Source organism: Mesoplodon bidens, assembly GCF_964165515.1.
Source record: "Mesoplodon bidens genome assembly, chromosome: 8".
Lineage (NCBI taxonomy): Eukaryota > Metazoa > Chordata > Mammalia > Artiodactyla > Ziphiidae > Mesoplodon > Mesoplodon bidens.
The window spans coordinates 10,151,682-10,172,999 of record NC_138165.1 but is presented as its reverse complement, the minus strand read 5'-3'; the positions used below and the strand labels follow the sequence as shown (position 1 = coordinate 10,172,999).

Here is a 21,318-nt window from a genome sequence, read left to right as displayed (position 1 = left end):
GCTTCCAGGGCTTGGTTAGCTATTTCCTTACCCATATTAGGGAAGTTTTCAACTATAATCTCTTCAACTATTTTGTCAGTCCCTTTCTTTTTCTCTTCTTCTTCTGGGACCCCTATAATTCGAATGTTGGTGCATTTAATATTGTCCCAGAGGTCTCTGAGACTGTCCTCAGTTCTCTTCATTCTTTTTTCTTTATTCTGCTCTGCAGTAGTTATTTCCACTGTTTTATCTTTCAGGTCATTTATCCGTTCTTATGCCTCAGTTATTCTGCTATTGATCCCTTGTAGAGAATTTTTAATTTCATTTATTGTGTTGTTCATGATTCTTTGTTTGCTCATTAGTTCTTCTAGGTCCTTGTTAAACGTTTCTTGTATTTTCTCCATTCTATTTCCAAGATTTTGGATCATCTTTACTATCATTATCCTGAATTCTTTTTCAGGTAGACTGCCTATTTCCTCTTCATTTGTTAGGTCTGGTGGGTTTTTACCTTGCTCCTTCATCTGCTGCTCCTTCATCTGTCTTCTCATTTTGCTTAACTTACTGTGTTTGGGGTCCCCTTTTCACAGGCTGCAGGTTCATAGTTCCTGTTGTTTTTGGTGTCTGCCCCCAGTGTCTATGTTTTGTTCAGTGGGTTTGTTTCGTTCCCCTTCCTGGTGGAGGGGACTAGTTCCTGTGTTCCAGTGGATGAGGCTGACTCTTGTCTTTCTGGTGGGCAGGTCCATGTCTGGTGGTGTGTTCTGGGCCTTCTGTGAACTTATTATTATTTTAGACAGCCTCTCTGCCAATGGGTGGGGTTTTGTCCCTGTCTTGCTAGTTGTTTGGCATAGGGTGTCCAGCACTGTAGCTTGTTGGTCTTTAAGTGGAGCTGGGTCTTGGCATTGAGATGGAGATCTCTGGGAGATTTTCGCCGTTTGATATTACGTGGAGCTGGGAGGTCTCTGGTGGGCCAATGTAATGATCTTGGCTCTGCCACCTCAGAGGCACAGCCCTGATGCCTGGCTGGAGCACCAAGAGCCTTTAATCCACATGGCTCAGAATAAAGGGGAGAGAGAGAGAGAGAGAGAGAGAGAGAGAGAGAGAGAGAGAGAGAGAGAAAGGAAGGAAGGAAGGAAGGGAGGGAGGAAAAGATAAAGTCTAATAAAATAAAAAACAAAAAATAATGATTAAAATATTTTTTTACATAATTTAAAAAGAAAGAAAGAAAGAAGGGAATAACCAAACGAAAAAAATCCATCAATGATAACAAGAGCTGAAAACTATACTGAAAAAAAAAACCAAAAATGGACAGACAGAACCATAGGACAAATGGTAAAAGCAAAGTCATACAGAGAAAATCACACAAAGCAGCATACACATACACACTCACAAAAAGTTAAGAGAGAAAAAAATATATATATATATATCATTGCTCCCAATGATATATATATATCATTGCTCCCAAAGTCCACCGCCTCAATTTGGGATGATTCGTTCTCTATTCAGGTATTCCACAGATGCAGGGTACATCAAGTTCATTGTGGAGATCTAATCCGCTGCTCCTGAGGCTGCTGGGAGAGATTTCCCTTTCTCTTCTTCGTTCACACAGCTCCTGAGGTTCAGCTTTGGGTTTGGCCCCGCCTATGCTTGTAGGTCGCCTGAGGGCGTCTGTTCTTCGCTCAGACAGGACGGGGTTAATGGAGCCGCTGATTCGGGGGCTTTGTCTCACTCAGGCTGGGGGGGAGGGAGGGGCATGGAGGCGGGGCGAGCCTGCGGCGGCAGAGGCCAGTGTGATATTGCAGCAGCCTGAGGCGCGCCGTGCGTTCTCCCGGGGAAGTTGTCCCTGAGTCACGGAACCCTGGCAGTGGCGGGCTGCACAGGCTCCCGGGAGGGGAGGTGTGGAGAGTGACCTGTGCTCGCACACAGGCTTCTTGGTGGCGGCAGCAGCGGCCTTAGTGTCTCATGCCTGTCTCGGGGGTCTGCGTTGATAGCCGCGGCTCGCGCCCGTCTCTGGAGCTCCTTTAAGCAGCGCTCTTAATCCCCTCTCCTTGCGCACCAGGAAACAAAGAGGGAAGAGAATGTCTCTTGCCTTTTCGGCAACTCCAGACTTTTCCCCGGACTCCCTCCCGGCCAGCTGTGGTGCACTGACCCCTTTCAAGCTGTGTTCATGCCGCCAACCCCAGTCCTCTCCCTGCGATCCGACCGATGCCCGAGCCTCAGCTCCCAGCCCCCACCCGTCCCGGCGGGTGAGCAGACAAGCCTCTCGGACTGGTGAGTGCTGGGCGGCACCGACGCTCTGTGCGGGAATCTCTCCGCTCTGCCCTCTGCACCCCTGTGGCTGCGCTCTCCTCCGCGGCTCCGAAGCTTCCCCCCTCCGCCACCTGCAGTCTCCGCCCACGAAGGGGCTTCCTAGTGTGTGGAAACCTTTCCTCCTTCACGGCTCCCTCCCACTGGTGCAGGTCCCGTCCCTATTCTTTTGTTTCTGTTTATTCTTTTTTTCTTTTGCCCTACCGAGGTACGTGGGGATTTTCTTGCCTTTTGGGAGGTCTGAGGTCTTCTGCCAGCGTTCAGTAGGTGTTCTGTAGGAGCAGTTCCACGTGTAGATGTATTTCTGATGTATCTGTGGGGAGGAAAGTGATCTCTGCGTCTTACTCTTCCGCCATCTTGAAGCTCCTCCAGTGTAAGAGTGATTTCGAAACAAATATTTATCCATGAGCAGTGATATCACAAAATTGTTAATAATTCTCTTTAAATATACAGGGAAAACGTAATTTTTTTTCTTTTAACTGATTTGGTCATCCTTTTGAGTCATTACCTCTGTGCAGTGGGAAAACATACTTTATTTTGGTCTATTTGTGTCTAATCTTCTGCATTAACCTATAATGCACTAGATTCAGCTACCCTTTAGGTAATGCTGTCTCCCATGGTTAAACATGCTCAGTCTCATGGCTAGCCTCCATCTGTTGATTCTCACCATAAAATGGCATCTGGGGAAGAGTTGATTTCCTATCCTCATGCTGCTAAGATAATATTCACGCATTGTAATGCCCTCTGGCATCTCTGGACTCAAACGTTTTTATCCTATTTCCCTGTGGTTGCTGCTCTCTCTGTTGATCTTAATGGCTGAGTTCCTCAACTGGTAGAGCCCAGATTGGCCTCATGCATTTAACGTTGTCCCAGAGTTCTCTTAGGCTTTTTTCATTTCTTTTCATTCTTTTTTCTTTATTCTGTTCCACAGCAGTGATTTCCAGCATCCTGTCTTCCAGGTCATTTATCCGTTCTTCTACCTGTTATTCTGCTATTGATTCCATCTAGTGTATTTTTCATTTCCGTTATTGTACTGTTAATCTCTGTTTATTTGTTCTTTAGGTCTTCTAGGTCTTTGTTAAACGTATCTTGCATCTTCTCAATCTTTGCCTCCATTCTTTTTCCGAGGTCCTGGATCATCTTCACTATCATTATTCTGAATTCTTTTTCTGGAATGTTGCCTACCTCCACTTCTTTTAGTTGTTTTTCTGGGGTTTTATCTTGCTCTTTCACCTGGTACATATTCCTCTGACTTTTCATTTTGTCTATCTTTCTGTGAATGTGGTTTTCATTCCACAGGCTGCAGGATTGTAGTTCTTCTTTTTTCTGCTGCCTGTTCTCTGGTGGATGAGGCTATGTAAGAGGCTTGTGCAAGCTTCCTGATGTGAGGGACTGGTGGTGGGTAGAGCTGGGTGTTGCTCTGCTGGGCAGAGCTCAGTAAAACTTTAATGTGTTTGTCTCCTGGGTGAGGCTGAGTTCCCTCCCTACTGGTTGTTTGGCATGAGGCCACCCAGCACTGGAGCCTACAGGCTCTTTGCTGGGGCTAATGGTGGACTCAGGAGGGCTCATGCCAAGGAGTACTTCCCAGAATTTCTGCTGCCAGTTTCCTTGTCCCCACGGTGAGCCACAGCTGCCCCCCACCTCTGCAGGAGACCCTTCAACACCAGCAGGTATGTCTGGTTCAGTCTTCTATGGGGTCACTGCTCCTTCCCCTGGGTCCTGATGTGCACACTACTTTGTGTGTGCCCTCCAAGCATGGAGTCTCTGTTTCCCCCTGTCCTGTCCAAGTCCTGCAATCAAATCCCACTAGCCTTCAAAGTCTGATTCTCTGGTAACTCCTTCTCCCGTTGCTGGACCCCCAGGTTGGGAAGCCTTACATAGGGCTCAGAACCTTCACTCCAGTGGGTGGACTTCTGCGGTATACTTGTTCTTCAGTTTGTGAGTCACCCACCCAGCGGTTTGGGATTTGATTTTATTGTGATTGCTCCCCTCCTACCATCTCATTGTAGAGTCTCCTTTGTCTTTGAATGTGGGGTATCTTTTTTGGTGAGTTCCAGTGTCTTCCTGTCAGTGATTGTTCAGCAGTTAGTTGTGATTCTGCTGCTCTCGCAAGAGGGAGTGCACGTCCCTCTACCGAGACTAGATTCTGATACTCACTACTCTTCTGGGATTTATTGAACTGGACTGCCTGCATTTTAATGTGGCAAACTGAAGAACACAAGATATTTTTAATGCAATTTTAAAAATGATTATTGCATAATGATACTTGAGTGTTTACTTTTGACTTCTGTAGTAAGTGTCATTATGTAGAACAGTTTGTACCCAGGCAGAGCCTTGTGAAGCAAAGATTGTAACCCTTAGCAATCAGGAGAGCTTATAAACGTAAACTGAGACAGCAGAATCAGGGCCTTATCTGAATGCTGTGTTCCAGTTCTGCTCAGTGGATGTTGGAAGAATTTAAAGGAAGAGGAGAATCAAGAAAATTATGTAAAGAAAACAGAAATATAAATTTATTTTGTTTTAAATTAGAAGGGTGTAAGGAAAGACTAAATCTATTTTCAAATTAAAATTATTCTAAAGTAAGTATTTTTTTTTTAAGAGCAATGTCCAGGAGTTTTTTTTTTATTGTTTGACTAACAGAACAAAACCAGGCAGAGAAGTCCACAAGGATATGTTGGTCATACTTCATTGCTGCTTGCCATTTGGTCCTTCATCTTCCTAGCACTTATTGTGTTTCCTTTGAAAGATTTTAGACATTTATTTAATCACAAATGCAATCCAAGTATGAATAAATTAATGTATTATCTTTTAGGAAACCCCACACCCATGTTCCTTTAAATAGAAGAAGATGCTAAATGTCTCTTCATAGTCTGTTTGGCCATAGTTGTCCCACCTATCATTTGAAAAACAGTTTGAAATCCTTTCCTCATTCCATTAAAGAAATCCTGGGAAAGAAATCCTATTGATATTGTCCATAGTCTCCAAGAGGTGAGTATGGTAACTGGGCTGAAGGCCATTGCAAGGGGTCTTCAGCAAATGGAGGATAATTGGGAAATTGGGCAGAGGCAAATCTTGTCTAGGAGACACCAGCTCCTTCAATTAAAGCCCAGAGAATGCCACCCATCGCAGCTGACCCAACCATGGCCACTAGTCTGTTTCTTGCTGCCAGTATGGCTCCTGTTAAGGCACCGCTCATGATGGAGTTCCAGGGATCTTCTTTCCCTCTGACTTGAACCATACTGCAGTCAGTCATGGAAAACAGACCTTCCCCAAACAGCAAAGCTACCTCTCAACTGCAGAGCCCTGGTTTTAATAGCTGTCAAACTCCTTCCTAGTCTGTGGTTTACTCCCACTGGAGAACTGCAAAAACCTTTGATTACCATCACCTATGGTTCTCATCTTAAAGGCCCTACCACAGTCATCCACAATTCGCACGCATACTCTTGTACCTTGACTCCATGGTCAAAATAAATTTTCAAATTCAGTTTAATCTAGGGGCATTGTTGATTAAATTTTAGATGACAATTTGTTATCTGACTGAGATGAATAAACCACATGACAGATTTACTGGTTGCTGTTTTGTACTTTGTGATTTTAGCCCATAGTCAATTTTAAAGGTCTGCTAGTTAGAAGGTGCTGCCTCTCTACTACTGTGACTAAAACCTTTTTGACTTTAATTTTATCTCTGTTCAAAGAATTAACATAATTAACATCCTTTCAAAAGTTCTACAATCACATTGAGATTACTTTTAAAGAGAAGTTAGTTCTAGGTTTTACTTAAAAGACAGATTCTTAAACTTTTAGATATCAGTTAAGGTCTGTACATTTTATTGCATTTTATATGCATTGGATAAATTCAATTTTAAAATGTGACAAATCTTGTTTGAAAGGAAAGAACCCTCACTGAACAGAATTGTTGCACCCTAGTGTGTACTTTAATTTGGAATTTTCAGAATATGAATTTGTTTAGCATTGCAACAAACAAACAGAATCCTTATCTATACAAGTCCCCCATCCTAAAGAAGAACTTTGAATTTGGGTATCTATGCACAAACAAAAAGAGAGGATTTTCCTGTTAGCCCTTTGATACAATGTGGTTATTAGCTGCTTGATTTTGTTTTATTAAATTTTTAAATTTTTCGGCCACACTGTGCAGTTAGCAGGATCTTAGTTCCCCAACCAGGGATTGAACCCATGCCCTCAGCAGTGAAAGCCCAGAGTCTTAACCACTGGACTGCCAGACAATTCCCTTAGCTGATTGATTTTAAAACTTTATAGAAGAATGTGTTTTGGGGCAGACGTGTTGGTAAATCTGTTTCTGTTGCCAAGAATACAAGAGGACAGCCCAGCCTTTCATCGTGGTGAACCTCATTTATCATCCTGTCACTGCACCGTCTTTTTCCAGTTTCATCCTGGACCAGGATTTCACGGCACAGAAAGAAACCTGGGCATCAAACCATAGCATATGAACAAATGGATGGCCCAAATATTTGAGAGCATAAACATGCCTCTCTCACTGGGCACCAGTTGAGAGGGTTGAAGCCCATTCATTGTAATTGCAGTTCAGAGTAGAAGAAGAAACTGTGTCCAGATGAGAAACGATTTGAATGTTTGTGTGGGTTGGATTTTAATAGCTCTGTCACGTTCCATCACTGTTTGCTTGAGCATTTCCCCGATATGCTCTCCCAACACTGAGGCCATTTCTGCTTCTTTCTTGATATCACTCATTGTTTTCAAAATGTGGTTTTCCATGCTCTCTTCTCCAAATAATCTCAGTTAGGTTTGAAATTTAGTAAATGGTCAGTAAAAATATAGCCCCCTAGGAGCTTAAGTCCTGAAATAATATTAGAGATGATTTAGTGTAATATTTACTCACTGTAACATTTTTCTTTCCTTTTTAGTTCTCACTCATCTGAAGATGCATCTCAGTCTTAGCTAAAATTTTATTCTTTGCAAAATTAATACTGATATTAATGTCATTAGTGTCATTAATTTCTAAACCTCAAGGACGCTAAGTACCTTTTTTTTACATAAAGAAAAGACATACATGGCAGGAGTTTGTAGTGTTGAGCCATGAACGAGTGATAAATATAGTCTGTTAATGAGACTGTACAGGACAACACTACTGTTATGAGAGACAGAGTGTGCCTTACATAAGGGCAAAACTGCTGGTCTTCCAGTGACACATTCAACACTGTGATGGGGTGTGACAAAGAGGTGAACATGGCAAATTTTGAGATGTATGCTAATAACACACTACCGAGAGATATTTAGGGTGGGTACCTACTGTGATATCATCAACTGGAAATGTGCACTTTGGTACTGTCGTAGAATGTTGGCATAGCCCTGCTGTTTGTATCTAGCTGTTTAAGACATTGAGGACGAAGCAGTGAATCTTACTAAGGGAGAAAACAAAGTGATGCAATCAAAATTAAAATTATTTCAGATACTATTGCTGGTTGCTAATTGTTATAGGTTACCCTATCACAAATTTAGTATATAGGATATATACATATATTTGTTCATTTCACTTTTGATAATGTTACCTTATTCAACATATTTAAAATTTAATCCACAATAATTCCTTCCAGAAGAGTCTCCTTTCTTATTATTTTAATGCCCTTATGATATATCATTGTAACTACAATAAAATTAATTAAACAAGGAGTCTATTAGACTGAGGTGGCTCTAATGCCTCGGCAGCCTACTGAGCAAACCAAAACCTAAGGCAGAATCAATGCACCAGAATCCAAAAAAAAAAAAACCCAAAAGAACAACCGATCACAAGTAGCCCGCTTTTCCATATAGGACAACTGCTTAAGTATAGCCAATCGAATAACGTATTTGTTTTTCTTCTGCGACTTCTCTATGAAAACCGTTTCCCTAGCTTCTGTCATCAGGGAGCTCCTAACCATTTTTGGTTTGGTGCTGTCCAATTTGAATCGGCTTGCATAAATAAACCTTTAAAAAAATTTTATGTGCCTCAGTTTAACTTTTAACACTACCTATACCTCTAATACAAAAGGAACCTTTTCCTGAGAGCTTTCAACTTTTTCTCTTTCACCTGGGAGGTAGATCTCTCTGACTCTGTTTTGTCCTTATAAGTTATAAAGAACCTATGAGTGTTGTTGTCTATCCATTACCGTAATAGAATCTGAGCATTAATATTTATTTTGGTGAACGTGCCCAATTTACAAAATCCAAAATTTATTTTCATAACCTAGCTTATAGTGGGTGTATTAAATGAGTACAAGTTTTAGAGGCTTGTTGGCTTAATAGGCTCAATTAGTAGAAAAGGATAACTGGATAGCTATCAAAAGCATCCTGCCTTAAGGGTTAGAATGGGGAAGTAATATGCCTTACTACTCAGAAATTCTTTTATTAATATCTTAGCAATCTCCTTCATGACATCACTTATTCCCATTTCATTTCTTCTCTTTGTGTATCTCCTTTGACTCTCCTAAAACAATATGGTTAATTTGATAGAGGGGATTCCTAATTTCATAAATTCTTTAAAATAGTGTTGGGCAGTGTAGTGACCTGGCTTTTCTCCCCTCTTCAGTCTCTCTTCCCACCATTGCTTCGAAGAAGTTTGCAATCCTACACGTTGAAAACCACTTTCAGTTCCTGGAATAGACCTTGGTTCTTTCAAGTTTTATGACTTTATTTATATTGTCCCTAGTCTTGGAAATACTCGTATCCTCCTATTACAGTGGGAGAGCTTTCTGACATTCTTTGAAGGTTTATTATTATTTTTTATATTTTTTATTATATTTTTTACATTATTATTATTTTTTTCTTTTTGGAATTCTCTGAGTTTACTTCTTCTGGCCTGAGATAGGTACTCTTTCTATGTGACTACTTAATGCTTACATATTTAATAATAGTCACCTTTTAGATGTTTTGATTCACTTACTATCCCAACAACCCTATTGAGTAAACAACTATAATTGTTATCAGCCTCTTCTTATACATGAGGAAACTGAAGCAAAAAACAAACAAACAAACAAACTAGTACTTGCCTAAGGTCTTACAGCTAGTAAGTGATAGAATGAGTTTTTAAGACAAAAGGTCTAGTAGCATCAGTATACAAACCAACGCTGTCCAATAGAAATCTGAGTTACAAATGTGATGTAATTCATAAATTTTCGAAAGAATACATTGAAAAAGTAAAAGGAAACTGGTGAAATTAATTGTGTTAATACATTTTGTTTAATACAATATATCCCAAATAACATTTCAAGCATAATCAGTACAGTATTAAAAATTAGTTTTAAAAATGAGGTATTTTATATATTTTATATGAGGTCTTCAAAATGCAGTGTGTATTTTATACTTACAGGATATCTCAATTTGGGCTAGTGTTTTAAAGTACATGTGGCTGATTTCTACCTTTAGTTGATAACACAAGTCTTTACTCTTAATCACAGTACTGTACTCCTCTTTTTATGGAAATAGTTTTATTTGCCTGTATCCCCCATTGAACTCTGAACTCCTTAATGAGTGAGGATGTTTTGTATCTCTAGCACATAGAATAGGTATTTCCTGATACATAGTACAAACTTAATGAATATTTATTGAATTTTGTTGCTGAAGTACATTGTTAAGTTGAAATTTCAAGAGATTCAAAATAAACGACCAAATACATACATTTGCCACTTTTGAGCAGATCATGAGAGGAAATTGAGATGACATCCAGGAAGACAGTTGTATCTTTCAGGACAACAGGATATACATAAGGTTCCATTTTAAGAATGTATGTAAGTGCTGAATTTCACTAAAATCATATTATAAAATAATAAATGAAAACATGGTTTAAAAGTGTCACAATTTTTTTATTATTATAGAATACTGTGTTTTGTTACATTTGTTTAGTGAAAAAGGGGGTCAGAATTAACATTGTATCATCATGTTGGGTAAAATCTTGAGTGGAATCATGCCTCATGCATTGTAGATACCTAATAAATACTTTCTAATCTGATTTTTTTGAGCCGGAATAATAACCTCAACTCCTACAGGTATTTATTTATTTATTTTGAAATCCGATCCAACTTGCCATCAGTTTGGACAAGCTGGGACAATTTCTCAAAATGAACTCCACTATCATCAAATTGTTCTCCCCAAATGAAAGAAGGTTCCTTTGATGCTAGTCAAGGAGTGAGGGCTCCTTGACTCAGAACCGGATGCAAGCTTAATACCAGCCTTCCATTTCAGCTCAATTACATTCTTGGCAGCCAATGAGGCTCATGGGGTAAAACTTTTTATAACAATTATCAATATCAGCCAATTTTTCAGAATGGGCAAGAATAAACTTCAATAGCTCCAGGATGAGTTTTCAGTCTTCCAAAGGTTCTCTCTGGCTAACTGCCATGGAGAATATTGTAGGAGCATAAAGAGTGCAGTTTTATGCAACACTCTAGAAATCAGTTAACTTTATGTTCACTTAGATTGCGAAGATTTTATCAAGCTGTATTAACTATTTAATGGTGTTTTAGGGTACTGTTTCTTTTTGTGAGATATGGAAAATGGTCATTTTCTTGTGTATTTTATATACAGGACTGCAGCTGTGTGTGTGTGTGTCTGTGTGTGTATGTGTCTGTGTGTGTGTGTGTATGAATATTATCTAGCAATGTTTAGAGGTTGGCCTATCATTGACTCTGTTATAAAACTATCATGGATGAAAGAGAGAGAGCATCCTACTGATGGACTACAGGCTCAGTAAGAACCCGGAACTTTTGGATGTGTTTATTGGGGTTGAAATTTTTGTTAGGAGTAGAATTGATATTCAGGGTGATTTGAAATGGTATTAAGTTCTTGAACCCAGGAATGGCTAAATCCTGTCATTAGCCAGCATTCTTTATATTTTGTAACATCAGGTACATCATTATACAAGGAACTATTAACTATAAAATCACACGATTATTTGCTGAATGTCCATAACCACAAAAGTGAAATTCTTTCTTCAATTGTAATAGGGCATTTAGATTTCTTTCAAAGTTTAAGTGAAAACTTTCCTTTCCTTAAAAATCTAAATTTTAACACCATGCTGCTCTAAAAACTAAAACAAGTATTTTATATAAAAGAGAATAGGGTGAGAAGCCATAAGTATCCTCTTGCCTCTCAGCCAGGCTTTAATGTGTTCAACCCATGGAGGCAGGGATTTTAAAAAGGCACCAGAGACCACATGGAATTCCATGGAATTTCTTCTTAGGAATTCAACCACAGAGATTCTGGAAGCATAAGAAACAGCAATACCTCAACCATGACCTTTGAACATAGTGACCCCTCACATTAGTAATTGTTTAATTTGGTTTATACAAATATAGTTATTAAATATGGAGTGTCTTCAAGAAGCTAACACACCTCTTTCAATAAATACAAATTATAGTTTACAATATGCCCCAAGAGTAGCACACCATCATTTTTATAAAATGTTAATATATCCCCCCATTACTAGAAAAAAAAGAAAAAATATGGTGGAAATAATCACAATTGAGGTTTTGTGAAATATTTCATCATAGTAAAATAGCTGAATATCACTACAGTAAATGTAAACAGTCAAATATGTTTAGCTTTGTTTAACAATCTCATAACTTTTTGCTGATGGATCAGTTTTACTGAAATTTGTGTTAGAGTCTTTGAAGCATATTTTGAAATACAGCATATCTTTTAATCTTTCTGTGAATTGGTTTCATTTACTAACATTTGGAGGAGATCTCTTATTCTGAGGGAATCTGATGGGAATTCTGATGAGTGTTTGAAAAGTGGTAATTGTGGCACTTTGGGAAATGCTGGGAGAGGGCCAACCTGAGGGCCACTGGTGCTTTTCCCAGCCAGCAAGGAGGCTTAAGCAAGAAAGCTTTCTAACACTGTGCCAGGAGTTGAACTAGGGCCCTCAATAAAAGGGAATTGGATTTATCTGTAGATAAATATAACATTTCTTTGTTCTTTTCTATTTAAAAGATATACATTGTGATATATACCTCTAAAAAAACTCTATCAATCCTACAGAGAACGGGGTCCAGAGAACTCCTTCCACCTCCAGTTTATTAATACTACATTAAAAATGTGTATTACTTTTAAGAAATTTAAACATCATGGTTAAAATACAAATATTAAACTTATAAACAATCAAAAATTATGCAAAAGAAATACAAATACTATGAAATTCTACTTCTGCAAAATCTTGGATAACAATCTGAAGGTGGAAATCTTGATGATATACAACATTAATGAAGTTTCAGAATCTATTTCTGCTACTGCAAAGAAATGTCATCATCAACAGTACAGAAATAAAAATTTAATAATTCGATGCATGTTGCATAAAGGAATATTTTGCAGCCATTAAAAAATTGTAAAATAATATGAAAGAATCTAGCATAACCTTTTCTACCATTAGGGTTAAAATTGGTGTACAAAAGTTCATCCAGTCTGATTTAAAATGCTTAATGTAAAAAGATAAAGCTAATTGTATTATCTTTGTCAGGGTTTTCTAGAGATACAAGACCAATTTTCTTCCTATCTATCTATCTATCTATCTATCTATCTATCTATCATCTGTCTGTCTGTCTATCTATGTATCTATCTAGAGGGAGAAGGAGAGAGAGGGAGGGAGGGAAGGAGGGGGAGGGAGAGAGAGAGAGAGAGGGAGGTTAATTTATTATAGAAATTGGATCATACAGTGATGGAAGTCAAGAAGGCCCACAATCTTTCATCTGCAAGCTGGAGAATCAGGAAAACTAATGGGTTTCATTCAGTCTGAGTCCAAAGTGCCACAGGACCACTGATGTCTGAAGGTAGGAGAAGAGTTGCCCCAACTTAAGCAAAAAGAGCAAATTCACTCTTCTCTTGCCTTTTTGTTCTATTCAGACCCTCATTTGAATGGATACTACCCACCTACATTGGTGAGATTCTTTACTCAGTCTTTCTCAAATGCTAATCTCTTCCGGAAACATCCTCACAGACACACCAAGAAAAAATGTTCTACCACCTATTTGGGAATCCCTTTGCCCAGTCAAGGTGACACATAAAGCAAACTATCACAAGAACTCATAGAATTTTTATTTCTTTTTTTAATATTTTCATTAATTTCTAAAGTAAGTTGTGTTACCATTTAAGTCATAAATACAGGGGAAGGCTTCTTCAAAGATGGGTCTAGGTAGGACTTTATCTCCCTAACTAGACAACAACTGTACTGGAAGAATCTGTCTGATATAACTCTTGAAACTCTGGAGTCTGTTGAAGGTTTGTAACTTCCAAGGGGAGGGTTTGGATAGCAAATTGAAGATAACAGTCAATTTCAACTCTTTGCACAGTACAAGTTACCCCTCCTTCACACTTCAACCTGGGAAAAGAGGCAGTGCACATGTTACAGGAGAAGCTTGCAGGAGCCAGAGTGGACAAAGAGCACCATATCTTCCTTTGGAGATCAGTGTTCTATTTGCTGATTGTTGCTTCTGATCACAGAGGTGCAGAGAAAGAGGTGGTGGTGATTGTTGTTATACCTACCCTACTGTTGTAAGTAAGGTCCTCTCCTTTTGGCTGAAGTGACTTCTAGTGGTATTTAAAGGGCCAGCACCTTCCACCCCTGCCCCCTCCCTCTTTTTATTCTTTTTCTCCTTTCGGGAGCCAGACATTGAAGACTGATACATTTAAAATCAACTGCATATATAGAGAGCAATTAGGAAGTCACTACACATGCCTAGGGAAAAGCACAGGATCTAAAAAGACCTGAAAAACCCATGAGCTTACACCTCAGTGATCTTCAGCACAGAAACAGCCTATAACAATCAAAAATAAAAAATAAAAAAACGGAAAACCCTGAGGAAGGAGGAGAATCTGGTTTCCAGAGTTACCACACTACTACATTTAAATGAACAATTTTCAACAAAAACTAAAAAGGCTTAAAGAGTATAGCCTATTCAAAGAGAAAAAAAGTAAATTTGTTAGGTCACAAATTAAGTCTCAGTGGATTTTAAAATGTAGATATCATACAAAGTATCTTCTCTGATCACAATGGGATAAAGTTAAAAATCAATAACAGAGGAAACACTGGAAAATTCACAAATTTGTGGAAATGAGACAACACACTGTTTAAAAGTTAATGGATCAAGGCAGAAATCACAAGGGAAAGTAAAATATACTTTGATATAAATGAAAATGAGAACACAGCATGCCTCTAAATATATTGGATGCAGTGAAAGCAGTGCTAGGGGAGAAGTTTATAAATATCAGCAGTTACATTAAGAAAAAAAGAAAGCTTTCAGATCAACAACCTAATTTTATAACTTAATGAACTAGAAAAAGAAGAAAAATCTAAACCCAAAGCTAGAAGAAGGAAGGAAATCATAAAAGAGCAGAGAAAAACAAAAGAAATAATAGAAAAAAAGTAGAAAAAAACCCAGTGAAACCAAAAGTTTATTCTTCAAAAAGATCAACAAAATGGACAAAGTTTTAGGGATTTCCCTGGAGGTCCAGCAGTTAAGACTTTGTGCTTCCACTGCAGGGAGCATGGGTTCGATCCCTGGTTGGGGAAACAAGATCCCTCATGCCACGAGGCGCAGCCAGAAAAAAAAAAAAAAGAACAAACCTTTAAGTAGATGGACTATTTAGAAAGAAGTAGAGAGAAAGATAGAGAAAATATTCAAATCGCTAAAATCAAAATGAAAGTGGGGACATTACTAGTGGTTCTACAGAAATAAGAAAGGATCTAAGAGAGTACTATGAACTAGTGTACATCAACAAATTGGGTAACCTAGATGAAATGTACAAATTCATATAAACACAAAACCTACCATTAATAAATGATGAAGAAATTAAAAATCTGAATAGAGCTATAATTAGTAAGAAGATTGAACCAGTAATCAAAAATCTCCTAACAAATAAAAGCCCTAGATCTAAATGCTTCAATGGTCAATTCTACCAAACTTTAAAGAAGAAATAGCATGAATCCTTAAAGAAAATATGAATAAATGGAAAGATATACCATATTTATGGATTGGAAGACTTATTAAGATGTAAGTACTACTCAAAGTGATCTACAGATTCAATGAAATCCTTACTAAAATCCCAGCAATGTTTTTTGCAGAAGAGAAAAAACCATCCTAAATTTCATATGGAATCAAAAGGGACCATGAATAGCCAAAAGAGTCCAGGACAAAGGAACAAATTTGGAGGACTCAAATTTCCTGATTTCAAAACTTACTACAAAGCTACAGTAATCCAAACAGTGTAGTACTGGCATAAAGAAAGACATATATAACAATGGAATAGAATAGAGAATCCATAAATAAACCTTAACATGTACGATCAAATGATTTTTGGCAAGAGTGCAGAAATATTCATTGGAGAAATGACAATTTTGTTGACAAATGATGCTGGGAAAACTGGATATCAACATGCAAAATATTGAAATTGGACATTTACTTAACACCATATACAAAAATTGTATATGTTGTTAGGTAAATGTATATGTTGATGTACACTAGTTCATAACTCAGAATGGGACCATGACCTAAATTGAAAGCTTAACACTATAAAAATCTTAGAAGAAAACATAGTACAAAAGCTTCACAACATTGGATTTGGTGATGTTGTTTTGTGTATGACACCAAAATCACAGATGAACAAAAGGAAAAATAGACAAATTGGGCTTCATGAAAAAATTTAAAAATATACACCAAAAGACACTGTCAACCGAGTAAAAGGTAGCCCACAGAATTGGAGAAAATATTTGAAAATCATGTATCTGATAAGGGATATCCAGAATGTTTAAAGAACTCCTAAGACTCAAGCACAAAAACACGAAACAACCGGATTCAAAAATGGGCAAAGAACTTGAGTAGACACTTTTATAAGATATACAAATTGTCAATAAGCATGAAAAGATGCACAAAATCACTAAACACTAAGGACGTGGACATGCAAGTCAAAACCACAATGCGATATCATGTCACATGCATTAGGATGGTTTCTGTGCAAAGCAAAACAAAACAAGCAAGCAAACTCAGAAAATAATGAGAGTTGGCAAAGATGTGGAGAAATTGGAATCCTTGCACACTACTGGTGGGAATGTGAAATTGTACAGTCACTGTGGAAAACAGTATGGAGGTTCCTTTAAAAATTAAACATAGAATTGCCATATGATCCAGAAATTCCACTTCTGGGTATATCACCAAAAGAATTGCAAGCAGAGTCTTGAAAAGATATTTGTACATCTGTGTTCATAGCAGTATTATTCACAATTGCTTAAAACATGGAAACATTTCAAGTTCCCACCAATGAATGCTATGTACATGCAATGAAGTATTATTTATCTAAAAAGGAAGGAGAATCTGGCATTAGCTAGAACTTGAATGAATCTTGAAGTCATTATGCTAAGTAAAATAAACCAGTCACAAAAAGACCAATACTGTATGATCCCCCTTATATGAGTAGTGGAAATCATAGAGACAGAAAGTAGAATGGTGATTTCCAGGGACTGAAGGAAGAGGGATTAGTGAGTTACTGCTTAATGGATATAGAATTTCAGTTTTGCAAGATGAAAAAAAGGGTTTTGGAGATGGATAGTGGTAATGATTGCACAGTGATATAAATGTACTTAATACTTCTGACTGTACACTTATAAAGATGGTAAATTTTATGAGTATTTTAACATAATAAAAAATTGAAAAAAGAACTTAATTACTTTTTAAGTAAAAACACACATGAATTAATCTTTGATATGATGACATGGGGTCTAGTGTAAGAGTAGGAGGACTCGGTCAAGCTTCCTCCATTATCATGGTCCTTTCGACCCTTTAGAGGTTACCACTCCATCCTTGCTGAGCTTCAGAGGTGGGTCTGCCTGCACCAGTCAAGCTGGGACTAGCTCCACTGTTAGCCAGACGCTCCCTTGGTTTCTGACCAGATTCTGATAGCTGACACTGATAAAGCTGAGAGAAGCACCCTACAGAACAGACATGGAGGCATCTGCTCCTGATTTGGCCATGTTCAGGTCTCAGTTACTTCCCATAATGAGACATTGCAGGGGCTTTCAGGAGTTACCCCTTCAACTCCTGCGTCTGTGTTCAGGACACCAGCCAGCACTGAGCGGGTTGTATGCGGAAGGGGTTAGAGATCAGGTTGTAGCATCTTCTGGAGCAGCTGCTTCAACTCTCGTTGACAAATTGTACTTAAAATCTGTCCCCCATCAGAATTCTGACCCCACCATTCTCTTAATCGTCTAATGTTAGTCCCGTTAACTAAGTTCCCTGAGGCTCAATTTTCTCTAATGTAACAAGAGCCGTTACTGTGAGAATTAAATAAGTATAAATGCCTAATAAAATTCCTTTCTTATTGTGGAAGTTAATAAATGTCGTTTTTTAATATGCCACATAACTTTATTTTATTTTACTGACTAAATTTTATTTTTTATTTTTATTTTTTTTATTTTTATTTTTTTGCGGTATGCGGGCCTCTCACTGTTGTGGCCTCTCCCGTTGCGGAGCACAGGCTCCGGACGCGTAGGCTCAGCGGGCCTAGCCGCTCCGCGGCATGTGGTATCTTCCCGGACCGGGGCACGAACACGCGTCCCCTGCATTGGCAGGCGGACTCTCAACCACTGCGCCACCAGGGAAGCCTGACTAAATTTTAGTTGCCATTTTCTCCCATTTATATTTCCAAGGAACATGGTAAACACTTAAGTAGTTGTTTGATTATTCTAACAATACATTGAAAAATTGTGTTTATTATTTTGTTAATTGTTTATCAGAATACTTGATAAGGACAAAAAATAGTGCGTGTTTTCTATATTATATCTCATCTGTAAACAAATTACATACTAGTTTGTCGTATTTTTGCTTCCAGCTGTGCCCCAGAGCAAATGTTATGAGGGTGAAATGAAGGTGAAATGGGGTAGGATTTACAGATGTGGCTCTTATCTGCTTAATGATGTCTATAATGTCATATTAGGAAGAGGGACAGGAAGGTTCATCTTTTTGAAGCAGAAACATAATTTTCAATGCAAGGTATATCATGTTTTCTAAAAGATCATGGGAGACAAAAAAGGTGAAATAAAATGCTTAAGGAGAGACATCTGTTCTCTCTGATTCTTTAACTCTAAACTTGGAGAAACAAAGCAAAGTGACAGTTAACTCTTGTGTTTTGTCAGGCCTAGATCTTTATCTCTTGTATAAAAGTAAGCAAGCAAGCTACCATCTGTGCAAACAGGTGGCTTGAATGATGTGGAGTATTAAAAAAATCATATTTGGAGCAATGGCAAGGAATAGAGAATTTAAGAAAACTCAAGAGTTTCTTTAGTAAGATGAGAAATGTGAACCATTGATTGTGTGAGTGTTAGAAGATAAAATGTGTAAATTAAAATGTGGAAATATTTGTCCAAAAGGCTCTTCATGATACACATATTCCCATAGTAATTCTATCATCAGTGCGCTTACCCCAAGCAGCAGATGGCGCACTATTACCCTTGTGGCTCCCTCAACAGACTAACTGAGGCCATCTTGGAAACAGTAGTAGGGAAGATGCCTTATGCCACAGCATAACTAAGGTATTGCTCACCCTTGACTTATTTATGACTTCGTGGTCACTCTCCTAGCTTCATAAAGGAGGTTCTTGAAGCCTTGAGGCTGAGTGGAAAGAAAAGAATACACGGACTGGAGGGTCACCTTAAGGAACTAGTATAAGCATCAGTTATTAGTTAACAGACAGCCAGTGTTGCAGAAATTGGACTGGATTTGGAATCCTCATCCAGGAATTTAATTGCTGATTTCTCAGTGTTTTCACCTAACTTCCTGTGGCTTTATTTTTGAGAAAATGAAGGGATTAGACAAGATGACCTCCTTGGTTCCTTCCAGCTCTTCAAAATATTTTAGAGCCAATTAGATCGGCAACATTATTTTTAGGACTCCTTTTATAGAAACAATCTGTGAAAATTACTGATAAAGCAGTTAGGTACTCATATCTGTATGACTAATGTTAAATATTCATAGTTTACTTACGATCTACTGTGTGTAGATCCCTGCATTAACAGAAGTGAGGATGAGAAGGTTGAAAGTAAAGGAGAAGATGAATTATAGATAGCAAACATAACGCAGAAAAAAAACATTTTTGTTTCAAAGACGTTGAAGAATTTAGCTTTATTTCAAATAGTGGGAACAAATGCCAGGTAAATAGCACGTATATATATTTTTTCTATTCTACCAACAGTTTTGTTTTTAAAGCCAAAATAAATCTAAAAATGTATGTTTTAAACTTTTGGCATCTCTTCTTTGGTCTACATTTTTTCTAATTTATTTATCTTTTTTTTTTTTTTTTTTTTTTTTTGCTGTACGCGGGCCTCTCACTGCTGTGGCCTCTCCCGTTGCGGAGCACAGGCTCCGGACACACAGGCTCCGCGGCCATGGCTCGCGGGCCCAGCCGCTCCGCGGCATGTGGGATCTTCCGGGATAGGGGCACGAACCCGTGTCCCCTGCATCGGCAGGCGGACTCTCAACCACTGCGCCACCAGGGAAGCCCTAATTTATTTATCTTTTAATAAGAACTTTATTGAGATAAAATTCATATACCATAAAATGCACCCCTTTAAAGTATACAATTCATTGTTTTTTAATATATTCATAGAATTGTCCAACCATCGCCCCTATCTATTTCCAAAATATTTTCACTGCCCCCCATACTCATTAGCAGTCATTTCCCCTTTCCCTTTCCCTTTCCCCTTCTCCCCTGGCAACCACTAATCTACTTTCCATTTCTATGCATTTTCCTACTTGGACATTTCCTATACATTGAATTATATAACATGTGGCTCTTTTAGATTTGCTTTTTTCAGTTCGATTGTTTCCAAGTTTCATCCCTCTTGTAGCATGTATCATCAGCTCCTTTATTGACAAATAATGTTCTGCTGTATGAGTATATCACATTTTAAAATCTATTAGTTTATGATATTGAGTTGGTTTCCTTTATCATTGGCTTTTGATCTTAATATTATTTTATTTCTTATATTATTGAGTGAATAATTAACCCTTGGAACTTCCTACTATTCTTCTTGCCTAGTTCTCATCAAATGTGGTGATTTTACAATGCACAAAATGGAAAGATTTAGAAATTAATTCAATGAGACACATAAACACCAACTATATACTCAGCTCTATTCTAAGTAATGTGGTAAATAAGGAAATTTGAATATTTCCTTTTAGAAAGAGTATGTGCACTTTTTAATGATTAATGACAATATCTGATAAGGATGGAATATAGGTCGAGTGGAGAATTATTTTTTAAAATGCTAGTTAAATCATCATAATCAGCTTTGCTACCTCCATCATCACCAAAGCCAGGATCACTCATTGGGCACATATGCTGTATAAGATATTGCATTTTTTTGCATACATTGTAGTGTTTTATATGCAAACAATTTAATTGGGACATGGCTTTTTCTTATTTCAAATTAGAAGAGTAAATTACAGATAGCTAATGTAACCAGACCCAAAATTAAATGCTTAGGAATAAGAAGAGTCAGATTTTATCCTAAATCTCTAAAACATACTCCATATATATGTGTGTCAGTGTGTGTATATATATATAACATAGTATTATACTATGTAATATATATTACATTATATATACTTATATACTGTACTATATAATATATATTACACTATGTATACTTATATACATACATGTACTATAAATATACATGTATTTTATATATTTATATAAATTATATACTTGAAAAGGAGTCATGGTGGAGGGACGGACTTTGAACTTATCCATGATGTTTAGTTTCAAGATTTGGTTGATCAGAGTTGGGGTTGCGATCAGTGGTTTGAGGAAAAGAATCACAGTAATAAAAAGCATCCTTTCCACTGCAATGCTGTTGTACCACTAAATGATTTTAAATGGTACGTTTAGAGTTTATCCTTATTTGCAAGACTCATTTGTAATTTCAGTCCATTCCTTGGCAAATCTGATCTCTCTTAACAACTCAACAGGAGAGTTGAAACTTTGATGGAGATTTGTGATTCTTCCAGGACATACATG

General features: G+C 37.8%; 1 protein-coding gene and 1 pseudogene across 6 annotated transcripts in view; one reads left to right on the top strand and one right to left on the bottom strand.

The window, feature by feature from the left end:
- Positions 1 to 21,318, top strand: part of DPP10 (dipeptidyl peptidase like 10) — a gene marked incomplete at both ends in the record, with an annotated part of 1,352,958 nt that overhangs the window by 964,415 nt on the left and 367,225 nt on the right. The window lies entirely within an intron of this gene.
- Positions 5,243 to 5,547, bottom strand: LOC308621742 (mitochondrial import inner membrane translocase subunit Tim17-A-like; annotated as a pseudogene). Its single transcript has one exon. The product of its transcript is annotated as a mitochondrial import inner membrane translocase subunit Tim17-A-like (transcript).